This window comes from Sorex araneus, chromosome 5, assembly GCF_027595985.1.
Source record: "Sorex araneus isolate mSorAra2 chromosome 5, mSorAra2.pri, whole genome shotgun sequence".
NCBI lineage: Eukaryota > Metazoa > Chordata > Mammalia > Eulipotyphla > Soricidae > Sorex > Sorex araneus.
The window spans coordinates 103,845,356-103,864,696 of NC_073306.1; positions in this window are offsets into that span (position 1 = coordinate 103,845,356).

Consider the following 19,341-nt stretch of genomic DNA (forward strand, 5'->3'; position numbering starts at 1 on the left):
TAGTCAGGTGTGGCCCAAATCCTACTCCCACAAGAATTGTATACATAAACAGGTGAAGTACCCAAAAGGTAGTTCACTAAAGAAAAAACACAAATTGTCAACAAATATGTGGGAAAATATTCAGCATCCCAATAAGTAAATAAATGTCATACAGATATTAAACTTATACACAGCATTAGCATTTGATCTTAAGTGTTTCAAATAAAAGGAATTTTTTAACTGAATTACCATGGGATACAGTTATAAAGCTTTTATAATTGAGTTTCAGTTTTACAATGATCAAACACCCATCCCACCACCAGTGTATATTTTCCACCACCAAATAAAATGATTTTTAAAATGTTTAATGCAATTGAGGATAGGCTGAACTTTGCAAGCTATATGCAGTATAGAGCTGTCAATTAGCAGCATGTTTCCAAAACATAATTTGTTGATGAGAATCAAGAATTCACAAAGGTGATAAGACCTTCAGTCAGGCAGTAATTCTGTTTCTAGAAATCTAGTTCAGGGGAAAACGTGACATGAGGAAAATACTCTATGTGTTAAAATGTTTTTCACTATAGGGAATGCACTAGGGAAACTATAAAATGTATATTTGATTAATATAGGGAATAAAATTGGCCACCTAATCCACTGAGTGGAGTATCACATGCTCATTAAAATTAGGTAATTAAAACATATATGCTTGGGGACTCAAGGGCCAGTTCTGGTAATTCATCCATTGGTGTGACAGATTATGCTACGACCTGAAGATGTGGTACTTCTTGGGCCCTGCTGTACATAGGACTATTGGGGTTATCCATGATAGTGCTCAGTGGCCTTCAGGACTGTACTCTAAAATCTCAGGGTGTGGGACATGTGGTATCAGTGATTTAATGAGGGTCCCACACATGCGAGACACACCATAATTCCAGTGCTTTTTCTCAGCCCTATAGCTTACGAAAAAAATTTTATGATATCACAGACTAAGTTGGATACAACAAGATAAAATTTTACAGTTCACAGTAATAAATATGTAAAACTAAATTCAGAGACAGTGAGGAAGTATCTGGCAGAGCAGTCCAAAAAATGGCCAGTACACAAGCCCTGGCATCAGATTATCCTTACTCACAGCTCATCTCTACTATTGAGAAGCTTTGTCACCTGGGGCAATTTGCTCAGCTTCTCTACCACTTAATTCAATTTGTCTACAAATCAAAATAGCTATCTCACACCATGTTGTTGCGAGGATTAAGGAAGATAAATTTATGTAAAATATTTGGCATAGTATTGGCTCATGGTGGCACTGACTAGATAATTATTCATCCTGCAACTATTTCTCCCTCATTGACAAGAGGGAGACACCTAATATGGCGGTAAATCGTGGGGAAATGGCATTCCTCTTCTGTTTCCTGCATTATGGTTGTGTTCTCTTTCCGAGGAGAGATGGCTCCTGAGAAACAGCCTACAGAGCTAAGTTTGCCAAGGGGGTGGATGGGGTAAACGGTGGGGGGGGGAGGGGGGCCTTGAGACATCAATGGAGGGATGCTGGCACTCTGGGGAAGGAGTGGTGCTGGAATAGTGGTGTAAACTATAGTGCCAAATAAATTTTTTTTTAAAAAAAGAAAGGCACACTGGGGCTGGAGCGGGTAGGGCATTTGCCTTGCATGCGGCCAACCTGGGTTCGATTCCCTGCATCCCATACAGTCCCCTGAGCACCACCAGGGGTAATTTCTGAGTGCAGAGCCAGGAGTGACCCCTGTGCATTGCCAGGTGTGACCCAAAAAGCACAATAAATAAATAAATAAATAAATAAATAAATAAATAAATAAATAAAGGCACAGAAAGGGGAAAAACAGAAAAATACTCTCCTGTGCTTGTGAGTTGGTCACCTTCTCAGAAATGTGCTAATCACTCTATGACTTTCCCCCCTCTTGTTTGTTTCAAAATAAGGATTTGATGAAATGACATTCTTGGTCAGAATCTTCCTTAAGTCCACATTGCTTGGAAAATAATAAAATTCAGCATCTTTCTTTGTAGAGATTTTCAAAATCTGACATCAACCTACTTTCACGTGTTGATAGTTGCCATTTTCTCCCTGCATTCTCTCCTCCAAGAGTTTTCTCTCAAACCTGCAAAAGACAGCCCCTGTCAGAACCCGGGTTTCATTGCTTTGCTTTTCTAAAATTCCAGCCTCTTTAAATGGTGATTTTCAGACCACACTCATGAGGATGTATATTCTGGAAGTCCTGAGTAATCCGGCAGAAATCTGCTACGTGAATAAACATCCAGTGTGATCCAGGAAGAGATTCAAGAGACATCTCTGAGAAACACACTGGTTGCTCTTCTTCCTATTGGTGGAAAGAGCTAAAAGTTTCATTGTGTTTCCCTGCCTGTATCAGGCAGAGATGGACTGCCTGTACTACAGGTTAGTTTAGCTAGGATGCTAAGAGACAGGAAACCCAGGCAAATATCACCAAGAGAAACGTGGATGGCTTATTAACATCAGTGTGGAGTAGGTTAAGTGACATTGCGTGACTTTGTTAATTTCAGACAGTTGGGATGAAGGAAGCAGATTACAGACCTTAAAAGGTGATTGTCCTGAGCCCAGTTCCCAACAGACTCATCCAGAGTTTTTCTGTCAAATGTTTTAATTCCATAATGATTACCCACATAGGCCCTAAAGATTAACTGTCTGTTAGAATTTAACTTTACCAGCTGTGCATCCCTGGATATGATCTACAATTTCTGTTTGGTTTCTATGTACAAAATGTGGTTAATAGAAGTACCTTACTTATAGAATTGTTGCAAAAATAAATGAAATAAAATGTATAATCTTCAGGTTTAAATTCTTTGTATATAGTATCTGCTCAATAAATAACTTGTCACTTCCTCACTTGTCATCCCGTTGCTCGTCGATTTACTCGAGCAGGCACCAGTAACGTCTCCATTCATCCCTGTTGCGGGCAACTATAGCCCAGTGGCCTCTGATGGCTCCAGGAACACGAAGAGTCTCAAACTGGTTCATTCAGGGTCTTGACGGAAAAGTCTGACCATCTCGTAGGTGGGCAGCCACACAGTCTTTTGACAACCCATGGAATCCAGCTCTAGTCCAGTGGTTGTCCCCAAATCGCATTACATGTCCGGCCCATCTGATTTTCAATGCCTTGGCAAAGGAGACAGCATTCCTGATTCTTGATCATTGACTGAGGTTGGAATTCAAGATACCTTCTCTCACTTGAGTGAAGCATGATACTCCAAGCATAGCTCTTTCAGTTCCTCTTTGGGAGACCCGAATAGTGTTCTTAACCTGTTTTCACAGGTCCCAGGTCTCTGAGGCATATGTTCGTGCAGAAGGAATGGTGGAGTCGAAATGATGTGCCCAAAGCCGGAGGTTCTTCCTCCTCTTAACAACCTCGTCAATGCTCTTGAACATGTTCCACACCACTCTCTTCCTCCTGCGCAGTTCTGGCATCAAGTCGTACGTCATATTGAGTTCTCGACCCAGGTACACATAACGGCTGCATTTGGAGATGTTCGTTCCGTTGAGAGCAAATGGAACATCAGGAACTAGTCCGTTTCTCATGAACATTGTCTTCGTCACCCGAAGAACTTCACATCAATAAATGATAACTGTTGTAATTAGATTTCTAAGCTATAACATGAATTCAGTGCATGCTTCAGACTGGAAGTTGTTCTCTGGACTTCTTTTTTCCACAATAATGCCAAATTTTTTTTAATTAATTTATTTATTTTTAATTAGTGAATCACCGTAAGGGCACATTTACAGATTTATACACTTTGTGCTTATGCTTCCCTCATACAAAGTTCGGGAACCCATCCCTTCACCAGTGCCCATTTTCCACCACCAGTAAACCCAGCATCCCTCCCACCCTCCCCAATCCCATCTCCCCCCACCCCACCCTGCCACTGTGACAGGGCATTCCCTTCTGTTCTCTCTCTCTAATTAGCTGTTGTGGTTTGCAATAAAGGTGTTGAGTGGCCACTGTGCTCAGTCTCTAGCCCTCATTCAGCCCACAACTCCCTTCCCCCACATGGCCTTCGACTACATTAGAGTTGGTGATCCCTTCTCTGAGTTGCTCTTTCCCCAGAATGTGAGGCCAGCCTCCAAACCATGGAGTCAACCTCCTGGTACTTATTTCTACAATTCTTGGGTGTTAGTCTCCCACTCTGTTATTCTATATACCCTAGATGAGTGCAGTCTTTCTATGTCTGTCTCTCTCTTTCTGACTCATTTCACTCAGCATGAAACTTTTCATGCCGATCCACTTAAATGCAAAATTCATGACCTCCTTTTTTTCTGACAGCTGCATAGTATTCCATTGTATAGATGTACCAAAGTTTCCTCAACCAGTCATCCATTCTAGGGCATTTGGGTTTTTTCCAGATTCTGGCTATTGTAAACAGTGCTGCGATGAACATACATGTGCAGATGTTGTTTCGATTATACTTTTTTGCCTCTCTGGGATATATTCCCAGCAGTGGTATTGCTGGGTCAAATGGGAGCTCAATATCCAATTTTTTGAGAATCGTCCATATTGTTTTCCAGAAGGGCTGAACCAGTCGGCATTCCCACCAGCAGTGTAGAAGGGTCCCTTTCTCCCCACATCCTCTCCAACAGCGGTTGCTTTTGTTCTTTTGTATGTGTGCTAGTCTCTGTGGTGTGAGGTGGTATCTCGTGGTTGTTTTGATCTGCATCTCTCTGATGATTAGTGATGTAGAGCACTTTTTCATGTGCCTTTTGGCCATTCACTATTTGCAGATGATATGATACTATATCTAGAGGAGCCCAAAGCCTCTACTAAGAAACTCTTAGAAACAATAGACTTATACAGTAAAGTTGCAGGCTACAAAATCAATACCCAAAAATCCATGGCTTTCCTATATACAAACAATGAGGCAGAGGAAAGGGACACGAAAAAAGCAATCCCATTCACAATCGTGCCCCAGAAAATCAAGTACCTTGGAATCAGCCTAACCAAGGATGTAAAAGACCTCTACAAAGAAAACTATAAAACGCTACTCCATGAAATAAAAGAGGATATGAGAAAATGGAAACATATACCTTGCTCATGGATAGGGAGAATCAATATTATCAAAATGGCAATACTCCCCAAAGCATTATACAGATTCAACGCAATCCCTATAAGGATACCCATGGCATTCTTCAAAGAAGCGGATCAAGCAATCCTAAAATTCATATGGAACAACAAACGTCCAAGGATAGCTAAAACAATTCTTGGGGAAAAGACGATGGGAGGCATCACCCTCCCCAACCTCAAACTTTACTACAAAGCAGTAACAATTAAAACAGCATGGTACTGGAACAAAGGCAGAGCCGTAGACCAATGGAACAGGGTAGAATATCCCTATATACAACCCCAAATGTATGACCATCTAATCTTCGATAAGGGAGCAAGAGATGTGAAGTGGAGCAAGGAAAGTCTCTTTAACAAATGGTGCTGGCACAACTGGACAACCACATGCAAAAAAATGGGCTTAGACCTTGACCTGACACCATGCACAAAAGTCAGATCAAAATGGATTAAAGACTTCAACATTAGACCACAAACCATAAGGTACATTGAAGACAAGGTCGGCAAAACCCTCCACGATATTGAAGATAAAGTTATCTCCAAAGGTGACACAGAACTAAGCAATCTAGTAAAAACAGAGATCAACAAATGGGACTACATTAAACTAAAAAGCTTCTGCACCGCAAAAGATACAGTGACCAGAATACAAAGACTATCCACAGAATGGGAAAGGATATTTACACAATACCCATCAGATAAGGGGTTGATATCAATGGTATATAAAGCACTGGTTGAACTCTATAAGAAGAAAACATCCAACCCCATCAAAAAATGGGGCGAAGAAATGAACAGAAACTTTACCAAGGAAGAAATACGAATGGCCAAAAGGCCAAATTTTTTTTTAATGATACTCTTTGTCTTTGCTTAACTACATCTTTGAGGACCTGACATATTATCTATCAAACTGATTTCAGCTCCACAGGAATTGCACAAACCACTGTAATAGCAAGCTAATGGGCTCTTTAAATCTTGTATTGGAGATAAATTAAAGTTTCAAGGAGAATTTGAGGGAAAGAAGAATTCAACTCTTCTGAAAGTTGTCACTCACTGTCATCCCATTGCTAATCAATTTTCTCGAGCGGGCACCAGCAACGTTTCCATTGTGAGAATTGTTGTTACTGCTTTTGGCATATCGGATACGCGATGGGTAGCGTGTCAGGCTTTGCCATGCAGGCAAGATACTCTCTGTAGCTTGCTGGGCTCTCTGAGAGAGGGGCATAGGAAACGAACCCAGGTCAGTTGCATGCAAGGCAAACACCCTACCCGCTATGCTATCTCTCCAGCCCCTCTTCTCAAAATTAGAGGGATGAAGAGACTGAAAAATAAAACAGTAAGAAACAAAGTCTTATCCACTCAAAACTACTGGCAGTATCTTGCATGGAGAGATGCATCCTGCCTTTTATCCCTTAGAGAAAACAGGAATTTAAGTCTACTCTCACTGTTGAGAGTCTAATATGGTCTGAGTGTCAAGTTTAGCAATTTATCTAAATTTCCTTTTCAAATACTTATTTGCAAACACTATCATTCTCACAGTACAGAAAGAAAATGAGATGGCTGTGTTATTTGTAAAGGCAATTCTGAATTCATTGTGAGATGGCTCAAAGTTTTAAAGCTTATATATGTTCTGTACTGCTCCCTTATTGCTCTTAATAATGGCTGTTATAAACTTTGGGGTGGTGCTTCATAGCTAGAAATTTATAGCAAATATTGATCTAAGGATCTAACTTTGAAGTCCCAAAGTCTATGAGAACGAAAAGCCTCCTAACCCTCTTAAATAAAGTCTTAGCCACCCAATCTCAAATGTGATCATATTTAGAAATAGGGTCATTGCAGATGTAATTAGTCATCAAGATAAACTGTAGTAAGGTGACCGCCTAATTCTTTGAGTGTGTCTGTAAGAGAAAAGAGAAAAGACTCATATCAAAGTGCTTCAATTGCAAGCCAAGAAACAAAGGAATGCTAGGGATTGGCAATCACCACCAGAAGTTAGGAGAAGACGAGGAAGGATTCCCCCCTACAGGGTCCTGCAGAATCTGGGCTCTGAAAACACCTTAATTTCTGACTTTTTGTATCTAGAAAACCTGGAATACAACAAATTCTGTTGTTTGAAGCCACCTAGTTTATGGTTCTTTGTTAAAGCAGCTCTCAAAAGCTCATACTTTCCCTCTTGTATATGGGTCAAGGGATGTTCTTCACCATGCATTATAATAAATGGAGGATGACAACTCTTCGTGTGTTTTACCACGTTAGTCCCCAAGAGCCAGTCAGATGTCTGTTGTTGCTGTGATCTGTAATGCCAATCATGGCAATGACAATGTAGAAGACACTTCTGGCTTCTCTAGAGCCACCATTCTTCCTGACTTTTTGCTAAATGATCCATTTTTCAGGTAGTAATCTCAGATCTTTTCTGGAACTTTATTTCTATAGCCAGCTGAATTTTGTGCTTTGGATAGCATGCTCTAATAGAACTTATCTAATCTAGTTTCTTTCTTTCTTTCTTTCTTTCTTTCTTTCTTTCTTTCTTTCTTTCTTTCTTTCTTTCTTTCTTTCTTTCTTTCTTTCTTTCTTTCTTTCTTTCTTTCTTTCTTTCTTTCTTTCTTTCTTTCTTTCTTTCTTTCTTTCTTTCTTTCTCTTCTTCCTTCCTTCTTTCCTTCTTCTCTCCTTCCTTTCTTCCATCCTTCCCTTTATCCTTCCTTCTTCCCTTTCCCCTTCTCTCCTTCCTTCTTCCCTCCCTCCATCCCTCCCTCCCTCCCTTCCTCCCTCCTTTCCCCCTTCCTTCCTCCCTCCCTCCCTCCCTCCCTCCCTCCCTTCCTTCCTTCCTCCCTTCCTTCCTTCCTTCCTTCCTTCCTTCCTTCCTTCCTTCCTTCCTTCCTTCCTCCCTCCCTCCCTCCCTCCCTCCCTCCCTCCCTCCCTTCCTTCCTCCCTCCCTCCCTCCCTCCCTTCCTTCCTTCCTTCCTTCCTCCCTCCCTTCCTTCCCTCCTTCCTTCCTTCCTTCCTTCCTCCCTCCCTCCCTCCCTCCCTCCCTTCCTTCCTCCCTCCCTCCCTTCCTTCCCTCCTTCCTTCCTTCCTCCCTCCCTTCCCTCCTTCCTTCCTTCCTTCCTTCCTTCCTTCCTTCCTTCCTTCCTTCCTTCCTTCCTTCCCTCCCTCCTTCCTTCCTTCCTTCCTCCCTCCCTCCCTCCCTTCCCTCCTTCCTTCCTTCCTTCCTTCCTTCCTTCCTTCCTTCCTTCCTTCCCTCCTTCTTTCCTTCCTTCCTTCCTTCCCTCCTCCCTCCCTTCCCTCCTTCCTTCCCTCCTTCCTTCCTTCCCTCCTTCCTTCCTTCCTTCCTTCCTTCCTTCCTTCCTTCCTTCCTTCCTTCCTTCCTTCCTTCCTTCCTTCCTTCCTTCCTTCCTTCCCTCCTTCCTTCCTTCCCCTGGTTGTTTTCAGAGCTTACTCTTGGCTCTGTGCTCAGGGATTATCCTGTCAGTATTCAGATCAGGAGACTGCATGAAGTACCAGGGATCAAACTAGAGTCAATCTCATACAAAGCAAGCACTTTACCTTGGTACTACCTAGGCTTTTCTTCAGTTCGTTTTGTTTGTAGTGTTTGACACTACTTCAAAACTCATTTTTTGGTCATCCACATGCTAAGATAAGAGAGTTTCTGCATCCTGCCTGTCATACAGAAAGACAGAGGGTATGATTCATCCAAAAACTCAATTAATAGGCATTATGACCAACACTTACTAAGAAATCCCAACAATGACATCACTGGCAAACCCATAGAGACATGAGGAGTCATCTCTGTTTCTCTTCTCTGAACACTCCCTTAAAACAAACCAGTGGGTGAGCACACTTCTTAAATGTTTTCCTATTCAAATTAAACTTAATCTTTAACATATATTATATTTATTAAAAATAAATTGTAATTGCATTTGTATCAAGTTCAGAAATAAGCAAACCAACATATAATGCGAGAAATGAGGAAAGACTTAATATGTTTTTTTGTGTGTGTTTTATTTTTCATTTTTTGGGTCACACCCAGCGATGTTCAGGGATTACTCCTGGCTCTGCACTCAAGAACTGCTCCTGGCGGTGCGCAGGGGACCATACGGGAGGCCGGGGATCGAACCCAGGTCAGCTGCGTGCAAGGCAAACACCTTACCCGCTGTGCTATTGCTCCGGCCCCCAAGACTTAATCTCTGATGAGGAGGAATGAGGTAGAAATTGCAGTAGGTAGGGGAGCTTCAAAGGTGCTGGTGATATTGTCTTTCTTGAGCTGGATCCTATTCACATGGATGTGTTTTTTCATAGCACATTGGATTTGTGCATTTTTTCTGCAGCTCTATTCCACTTCGGTGTTATTTTGGTTGTTGTTTGGTTTGGGTTTGGGGGCCACACCCAGCGGTGGTCAGGGCCTACTTCTGACTCTGTCTTTAGGGATCACTCCATGTGGTGCTCAGGTGCCAGGGAGCCAACCAGAGTCGGCTGCATGCAAGGCACGCCCCTTACCCTGGTACTCTCTCGGGTCCCTTCACTGACCTTTTTGGAGATAATATTTTGTCTCCCACAAATTCTGATATGCTTTCTTCTACAGTACTGTTTTCACTCAAGCTCACTCTAATATAGCTTCTTTTAGAAGACTGATTAATAAAGGATCCAGGTTAAGTACCAATAGGTGGTAACTGGACCCCCCAACCCACAAGTAAGTGTTGCCCAGATCAGTCTGCCTCCCTGACCTGTGCCTCCACTGAGACACCCCTTTCTGGGAGTCAGGGTCACTTCCTTATTCACTTTAAAATGAAATTTTCCCCTAATTTATTTCTGAAAAACAAAAGTTCTTACTCAAGAGACCTTTCTATTTCACAAGAGATCCTCTAACATCTACTTCAGTGTTCTCTGACTATACAGTTGATATCTTCCATAATGGCCCCTACTCCTCCAAATCCCACCTAACTTGCTTCCTTTAGTTGGATTTATTACATGGATCATCTACGTGAGCAAAGCCATTGCTTTCCAAACCAAGCAGTAAGCAAATGAGTAACTGCTTTCCCATCTGCTCACATTCTGCGTTGGCTTTCGAAGGTGTTTATCTCATATGTCTAAAGTAGTTGTGAATAAACAAAATGCTGTTTTCCAGAAAACTGCTCATTACACATTATATCACGTGACACTTGCATCTTAGTTTAAGAAAAAGCAAAACAACTTTTAAAATAAAAAGCATCTGCAGATGCACTTATTCTGAATGTCATTTTGCTCACTCATGGCAGCCAGGAAATAAAAAATATTGATAAAATACATTTATAATATTCCATCTTGAGTTTTTTGTTTCTTTCATTTACTTTGAATTTTCTCATCAAAAATCACAATGTAGGAAAGTTTTTTTGACTTTCTCTTAAGGACCTCTTTTGTGAAGATATCTCTGTCCTTTTGCTAGGCATTTTGTCACAAGTTCATACTAAACTCTGTGACTGATTTTACATATATGTATATATAAAATATTTGCACTATTATGTATGGGTTGGAGTGATAGCACAGTGGTAGGATGTTTACCTTGCATGCGGTTGACCCGGGTTCAATTCCTCTGCTCCTCTTGGAGAGCCCGGCAAGCTACCGAGAGTATCTCACCTGCACAGCAGAGCCTGGCAAGCTACCCATGGCATATTCGATATGCCAAAAACAGTAACAACAAGTCTCAAAATGGAGACAATACTGGTGCCCGCTCGAGCAAATGGATGAGGAATGGGATGATAGTGACAGTAATTATGTATAATTCAGAATGTTTAATTCTTATTAAAGGATATTTTAAAAATCGCCATGAAGCAGAGAGTGAAATGTAGTGAAATAGAAAAACTGAGGTTAGGACCAAGAAGGAGGTAACACTGGTTCTTGAAGAATGAGTGAGAATTGAAAAGGATAGAAAGGGAGAAAGTAAGGTCCAATGGGCAGATGGAGAAACTAGGATATGCCTAAAAATGAAGAAGGACAGAGTAGGGGGATAGACAGCAATTAAATAATTTCTTCTTTGCAACCTTAATCTTAAGCCTCTGAAATCTACCATCCTAGATAAAGGGTCTATGTTTTTAAAGTCTCATTCATTACAAATTTAATTACTTTGACATTCACCATCTTATTTCATTTTAGAGCATTACCCAATGGTGCTCAGGAGCTACTCCTAACTCTGTGCTTAAAGGTTACTCCTGACAGTACTCAGGGGACACGCAGTGCAAGGATGGAACCCAAGTCTCCAGCATGCAAAGCATGTGCATTTGATTTTTTAGCTGTCTCTCTGCTGCCAACATTTGCCATTTTAAAATGCATGATTTATTAAAATTACAAATTATTAAGACATAAAATAAAGTGCATGATTTAGTGATTGTTGGCAAATGATCACAGTCATTTGAGCTCCAGAACTAAGCTTGGGACAGTGAATGTGAAGGTAGCTTTATCCACACATGGAAACACCGGCTTCACAAGTTGGCAAGTTATTTAAAAAATTAAATATAGACCATGTTTCAACTCAGTGGTAAGACACATATTTCACATATATGATACTCCAGATTCAATCTCTGATACCACAAAAAGAAAGAAAAATATCAAAACCAAGGAACCTAAAATTACTGTATGATAAAAAAATTCTGCTTCTAACCGGTGTTGGCGTGGATGTGGGGAGAAAGGGACTCTTCTTCACTGCTGGTAGGAATGCCGACTGGTTCAGCCCTTTTGGAAAACAATATGGACGATTCTCAAAAAATTAGAAATTGAGCTTCCATTTGACCCAGCAATACCACTCCTGGGAATATATCCCGGAGAGGCAAAACGGTATAGTAGAGATGGCATATGTATTTCTATGTTCATTGCACCACTGTTTACAATAGCCAGAATCTGGAAAAAACCAGAGTGCTCCAAAACAGATGACTGGTTAAAGAAACTCTGGTACATCTACACAATGGAATACTATGTAGCTGTCAGAAAACATTAAGTCATGAAATTTGCATATAAATGGATCAACATGGAAAGTATCATGTTGAGTGAAATGAGTCAGAAAGAAAGAGACAGACATAGAAAGATTGCACTCATATGTGGAATATAATGTAACTGAGAAGTACAAGTTGGCAACGATGCAACTTCTGGCAGATATCTCTCTGGACTTAGTTACTAAAATACTAAATTACAGAAACCCAAAACTGAGAGGCCGCTAAGTGTGGTCACTCGACCTCATACCTCTTCATCCTCAGCAATGAAAAACAAATTATCTAATGCTTCCTTTTCAGCAGGTCTGACTTTAGGGGAGAGACTCTCCAAACAATAATAGTGAGTTTTGTTGAAATATTGTATGCAATCAAAGTGAAAGTAAAGTGAAATTTATTAGTTACACAGGCGGGGGGGCGGCTAAGGGTGGGGGGGCTAGGGTGTGGGGGGGCGGGGTGGAGCTATACTGGGATTCTTGGTGGTGGAATATGAGCACTGGTGAAGGGATGGGTATTCGAGCATTGTATAACTGAGATTTAAACCTGAAAACTTTGTAACTTTCCACATGGTGACTCAATAAAAAAAATTCTGCTTCTAAGCTTCTAAGTATTGAGCCAACAAATTAAAAGCAGTACTGTTGCAGATGTTTGTACATTTATGTCCACAGCAGCAGTAGGCACAGTAGCTAAAAATAGAAATAACACAATGCCCATAGACTGATGAAAAAACAAACAATAGTAAAATTTTCAGTCATAAAAAGGAATGAAATTCTAACATACTACAACATGTATAAGCTTTGGAAATATTATGATAACTAAGGGGGAAATCAACTACAAAATGACAAATGTATTGTCTGATTAGACTCATATGTGGTCTCTAGAATATGAAGATTCATAGAGAGGGAAAGTAGAACAAAATGTAAGAAGAAAGATAAATATCATATGATATCAGTTATATGTTAAATCTAAAAAATAAATTCATAGAATCAGAAGGCAGATTGTTAGTTGCCAGGGGAAGGATTGGGGTGAGGTTGGGAATAAAGTCACAGTACAAACTTCCAGTTACGATGTAAGTCCGAAGGATGTATGTACAGCGTGGTGACATACATGGTTAACAGAATTATGTTGTTAACTATAGTAAACAGAACTGTGTTGAATATTAAAAGTTTCAAAAAGAGTAGATCTTAAACATTATCCTTTGTGATGTGATGGATAATTATTAAATTTAATATGGCAGTCATTTCCCAGACAAATATCAAATCATTATCCATCATACCTTAAGTTTGTATTACATCTTGTCAACAAATCTGGAACAAAACCCTAAGAAGGTAACAGGCTTATCAGAGGGCAGAATAGGAATTATTTCTTTAGAGTTATAGAATTTCTGTTTCCAATAATGGAAACAGTTTTGAAAGTAACAGTAATGGTTATACAATATTGAATGTATTTAATGGCACTGAATTGTATGCTTTATTAATGTTAACAGGGTAAATTTCATGTGTGTGACTTTTACCAATTTTAACATTTTTTAAAGAAGGTTTTTTTCCCTTACCTCTAAAGAACACAGGTAATTCCAACCCTGGTCAAACCTGTGATATACCATGGGAATATATTCTATACTATAAAGATATAAAATAAAATGAAAACAGATGGAGCATAGCAAGTTGGTGGGGGTGGAGGGAGGGATGTTGTGGAAAGAGAAACTAAAGACAGAGCCTGCTGTAGGAATTCTGAACAGACCTGAGTGAGAATATTTGTTGAACAAGAAAAGATAGTACTAAAACAAGAGAGAGATCTCAGAGGTACTAATGGACACTGAACAAGGCAAAGGAAAAGCAGAAAATGCTAGATGAAGGCCACATTAACACTTTTATGGGCCCCTACACAGAGGAATCATTTCTGCATTACAAAAAAAATTCAGGGCCTCGATTTCTCTTCAGCCCTTGCCTTCCCTTAAACACGTATCTCGCTTGCCTCTGTTTCTTTTCTTACCCATCTCCACTCTGTAGAAGTCTGTGTTCTCTCTTGAGTACATACTTTCCCCTTTCTCTTCCCTTACATTTTTCTAAGTAAGTCTCAGTAAAAACTATCTTGCGTCCAAAAACCTCATAAAGGCCTCGAGGACAATGCTGTAGCAAAAGCACTTGCCATGCAAGCATTAGGTCTCAAGTTCAATCCCCGGTGCTGGCCACATGCACCCTACTCACCGCTCAGTCTGAGACCTGGAGCACTGTAACTGTGCGTGGAATCTATGCAACACCGCAGTCAGGTGTGTACAAGAACTGTAACTGAAGTGTGTGACCCCAGCAAATACATGCTTGGGCACCAGAGCACTCAGTGCATAGGGAAATCAGAACACACACTAACACAACTGAACAGAATGCGTCTCATCATGAACACTGTGCCAATGCAGCTAAAGTACATGAACTACCCCACCCCCTATAAGAACCATCACCAAGTGTGTGAGTGACCCCAGTCTCTAAAACTGCAGTAACATCAAAGGAAGAGTAAAGAGGGAAAAATAAAATCATATTTTATGATGGCACTAGTATAAGAATTGATGTATCAGCATCATATTTTCAAACATTTTAAATATTTTTTTGCCCTAAAGCTACATCTTTCTTTCTGATTTTAAAATAAATCAAAACATTTCCTGGGTTCCAGAAAATATATTATGGTTCTATGGTGCTGTTTCCCTTTGAGCATCCTTAGAGAAGTGGGTTCTGATTCACCTTTGCATGAACTGGTGATCGCCTTCCTCGCCCCTTCTTTGCAGCCTCCTTTTCTGATGATTGCTTAAGTACATAGGACTTCAACACTGCAAATATGAGCTGCAACGGGATATGGCACTCAGCTTGTTCACTCTGTGTCGGGGTATGGATGTCAGAAGCAGAATAATTTGGGTCTGAATCATAGCTCTACCAGCCTGATGATATAAATTGAGCAAGTCATTTAAGCTTTCTGAGCCACTGTTTCTAGCTGTTAAATACGTGAGTTACTAACATCACAGGGGTCATATCAGGATTTAAGGTAGACTGAGAGAGAGAGGGAAAGAGGTAATGAGAGAGAGAGAGGAGAGAAAGGAAGAGAGAGAGAGAGACACAGACAGAGACACAGAGAGAGAGAAACAACCAGTCCAGCAGGATGCCTGATACGGGGTAGATAACTGCTGACAACACTGAGCTATTCTTAAATTGGGCACTTGCCTCCCCCTCTCCTCACTCAGAATAGAAGCACATAGTGATTTGGAGTTTGTTATGGGGATGGTTGGAGGAAAGACATAAAGGTACTAAAGAGGGGCCTGTGAAGAGAGTGAAGGAGTCATGGAAGGAACATGAGTCAGTGCACACTCTTGCCCAGGACACGCCCAATTAGCCGACAATTCCCTGCCCACACTGGCTCATGTCACTCCCTGCAGACATCTTTAAGAAGGGCCCCCCCACCCCAGAGCTAGTTTCCAACTCACTTAAGTCTCATTTCCCTTAGAACACCAAAAGAGAATGCTCTAATAGAACTTATAAAGTCAAGTTTCTTCCCTTTATTTCCGTTTCCTTGGGGGAGGGGGAGAGAGGGTGGGACACATCTGGTTGTGTTCAACACTTCCCCCTGCCCTCTGTGCTCAGTGATCGCTCTAAGTGATATTCAGAAGATCGTACGGGGAGCCAGGGATTGAACCTGGGTCAGCCACATACAAGGCAATCGCCTTCCACTTTGTACCATCTCTCTCACTTTCAAGTAGTTTCTTTTATGCAGAACTTTTTGGTTGAACTTCTCATCCTACAAGACCCAGTCTCAGTGTCTCCTTCCACAGCTGCCAAGGCACAATTAGTTCCTGGCTCTTGGGGCTCCCACCACACCTGCATCCTGGCACTTATCATATCTTCCTGCTTGGTAATCATTGGTTTGCATCTCTTTCCCCAGCTGGAAGGTAAGTTCCAGAGGGGAGGGGTTGTTGGACTCTCATTCACGGGCTCCCTCCACCACCAGGTTCCCACCCCGAGTGCTGCCCCACCTTTTACATATGTTGGCAGCCCATGAATGAGGGAAGGAAGGTTTCTTCATTGTTTATTTGCTTTTGGAGTCTTGCTTCTCACACCTGTTCCAACACAGGATGCTGATGTATGCAGCAAATTAAAGCTCCAGCACTTAGCAAAGTCAAAAGGGTGCATGAAGTAGCAAGAAACTGGAACTGTTTCCAAGATGGGAAAATATCAAGGGATTAATCTGGTGATTACATCTGGACTCCAGGTGGCTATTCCTAAAGGTATAGGGGGTGGAGGGGATCAATAGAACCCCCAAAGGCACGAGATTCATATTTATAGCCAATACCAGTGGATGATACAGAGTGACAGGCTAAGAACTGCCTCGAACATCAGCTTCGCCTCCCTGCACATTTTCTCCTCCTCCGGCTCACCAAGAAGCATCTTTGTTCTTTTCTTTCATGGTTATCTTCCTTAGTACTGCAGCTTCCATTTGGACTGAGCTCACACCCAGGCCCAATGTTAAAATAATTTTAATGATTAAAACCCTGAGATTGAAGAGCTGGAGCGATAGCACAGCTGATAGGGCGTTTGCCTTGCACACAGATGACCCGGGTTCGATTCCCAACATCTCATATGGTCCCCTGAGCACCATCAGAGGTGACTCCTGAGTGCCGAGCCAGGAATAACCCCTGTGCATCGCCAGGTGTGACCTAAGAAGCAAAGAAAAAAACCCCAGAGATTGAGCAATATTCGTTTGTACTACCTAGGAGTGCTTCTGCTCACTACTTTCAGGACATTTTCTCCTGTGAAAGAGACATATACCCAACCCCCAATCCCCCAAAAGGTGGTATGCCCTTGATAATGGGACATGCTCTAGCTCAACTGATCCATTCTGTGTTGTTCTTTTACACCCCCTGCTCCCCACCCCCCCCACACACAAAATTGACATCTCCAGTTTTGGAGGCTACTGAAGGAGTTTTGTGCCAGAAATCTCTTTCCGTCCCAATAGCCCAGTGGAATTGTGTGTCCCCATTCTCAGTGCTGCTGGGGCTGATAAATGGAGACCGACCACTAGAGCATGTTCCTGAGGGACATAAGGTGAGGGTCAGTGGCCCTTGTATCAGGAACCCTGCTTCCTCCTAGAACTCCCAGAAAAGCCTTTTCTGAATCAAGGTAGTGGAAAGTACCAGGATATCAGATGCTGTCTGGGGCAAGTGGGAGCTGAATGTGGTGTGCACCCCAAAGACCCTGCTTTCATTGGGTTTGTTCCACGTCAGCTTTTGTATCTCTGGCATCTCTTTCCTCCCATTTTTATGCAGCCACCCAGCTCAAAACCTTGTTTTACAGTTCATTCCGGGTCTTGTTATAAAACAGCTTTTCCTCACTTAAACCTTTCAGTGTAAAACTCCTAAAGAATCCCCACAGTAAACACTGCATTCAAAACTAAGCAACCATGTCCCTAATGTATAAGAACAAAGCTAATCTAGTCAACATAAGTCAAAGAAAATAGTGACTTTGGGTTAATGAAGTAGTCTGGTATTGACTAAGAGGGATTATGAGTGAGTCTTCTGGGGTGTTTAAAGTGGTCTATCTTTTGAGAAGTGTGGTTGTTATCTATGTAAAAATCTTGGAAATATATGCTTGAGATTCATGCATTTTATTATATCATACTTTACTATAGTTTAAGCCTCAATTCGAAAGTAAATAATAGCAATAAAGTAAAGAAGTCTGCCTTTATTTAGCACACTTTTGGGGGCTGTGGAAGTTTCCAGCAGTTCCCAGGTTTTACTCCTAGCTCTATACTGAGGGATCACTTCTGTTGGGCCTGGGTGGTCCATATGTCATGCTGGTAGGTAGACCGCATAGAAGGCAAATCCCCCACCCACTGTACTATCACTCCAGCCCTGCGATTATAAAGTCAGAGATGCAGGGATGGAACACACAATACCTGCTATCCTTTTCCCTTCTTCAACTTGTTTTTTATGCTTTTATTTTAACCTTTTGGATGAACAGTACTAGACTACCAGTTTAATATCCTTAATGTACCTCTTCCTTTATCACTTCAGGATCCACTGAAACCACTTGCTCTCATGACCATCTCTTTCTTGCCCCCTGTTGAAATCCTGCTGAAAAACTTCCTAAAACCAACATCCTCAGCAAGCCAGACTTGTACTCCTCTCAGCAGAATATATCTTTACCTGGGACTTTCTTTTGAGAGTTTGGTGCCTCTTGTCTGTCCTCTCCTCACAGACACCATTCCTGGAGCCAAAATAATCGTCTCTGATTCATTTCTGAACTGAATACCCACTGAACTGAAAGATAGAAAAGGAAGGGGAAGACGTCATAAACAGGTGTCAGGAACCTCTACTTTCATCTTGGCCGGCTGTGGAGAAGCACTTAGTGTAAACAAAAAGCCTTCACCACAATCATATTTTGACCTGTCTGCATCCTGGTTGGAATCTGGCTCCAGTGATCATTCTTGTATCCAGTACTCCAAAACAAAATTGTGGTTGGGAGAGGAGGAAAAGGGAGAAGAAGTGAATAAACATACCTGCTGACATGTGGTCTTTCTTGGGGTGGGATATGTATTTCTTCCTAGGCTCTCTGTGGAGTCATTACTGTATCCAGAGGGAAGATCCTGTGTCTCAGATGAGAGAGCATGATCAAATTCTGGGCATCAGATCAATTGGATCCCCAGTGTCCAGAGGCTTTCAGCACTGACTTTGTACTTACTTCACAGAGCATCACTTTAAGTGTGACCTTCGGTGTTAGTTTTTAAGAGTACATATGTCATATACAGTATGTAAGAATAAACATATTGATTAGTCACCCATAGGTAGCATCTTTCACTAAAGAAAATGTGAGATTAAAAAACTAGAAAGAACTGTTTCTGCCTCCAACAGAACTTAAGAGTAGTTTGGCATATGTATGGGCTAGTCACTGAAACATTGCTTATAACAAGAAAAAAATTGAGTAACAACCTATCTATCATGGGAAGAAGAGCCAAATAAAATGTTGCATGCTGACTTCGTAGAATACAATAGAGTAATTGAATGGAACTAACTGAAGATTCCACATGCCAACATTAATAGATCTCAAAAATACATTACATGAAAAAGATTGTAAAATGATACATAGTGTGCAATACCATTTATGCAAACATGCACATAGTGAAAATACATAGTCTATGAATGCACAATATATCCCCATGTAAAGAATGTTTTTAAAGCACAACAGAAGGACACACACCAGGTGTCTTTCTACAAGGGGGCAGGAAACAGGGATGGGTCTATATCAAAGAATGATTTTGCTTTT